This window comes from Octopus bimaculoides, chromosome 9, assembly GCF_001194135.2.
Source record: "Octopus bimaculoides isolate UCB-OBI-ISO-001 chromosome 9, ASM119413v2, whole genome shotgun sequence".
NCBI lineage: Eukaryota > Metazoa > Mollusca > Cephalopoda > Octopoda > Octopodidae > Octopus > Octopus bimaculoides.
In genome coordinates this window covers 21762136-21762564 of record NC_068989.1, presented here as the reverse complement: position 1 = coordinate 21762564, position 429 = coordinate 21762136, and the positions used below count along the sequence as shown (strand labels likewise).

The following is a 429-nucleotide window of genomic DNA, read 5'->3' as shown; positions in this document are numbered from 1 at the left end:
TACAACAGTTGAATGGTGCTGCAGTTAAGAGTGAAGGAGGATGGATTTTAGGGAGATTGGAGGGGTAGAACGCTTAACAGGGACTGATTTGGTGCATTTAAGACCCCACCTTTGCGCTGATGGACAAGCTTTTTCAAGCATGCTGAATTACTAATCATCTTGGTCTTTTGTCATCTCTTCCTGGGTCTTCCTCTTCCACTAGTTCCATCCACATTTTGTGATTGGTATTTCTTTATGCAGCTATTTTCAGGATTTAAAAGTGAGATAGTGTACTCAATACATGCACTGTTTATTTAATTGATAAAAGCTGATCCACTCTACTATTTACTTTTTGGCTATATTCTATTATTTAGACAAAATATTTAATGTAATTTTCATTTCTTTCATCCCATGTAATCGGCAACAGAATGACCCATCAGTCCCCCCCCC

At 38.2% G+C, this 429-nt stretch overlaps 1 protein-coding gene across 2 annotated transcripts in view; it reads left to right on the top strand.

Moving 5' to 3' along the window:
* The window catches only part of LOC106883588 (ethanolaminephosphotransferase 1), an 89843-nt gene that overhangs the window by 79365 nt on the left and 10049 nt on the right, over window positions 1-429 (top strand). The gene's annotated exons all lie outside the window — the stretch shown is intronic.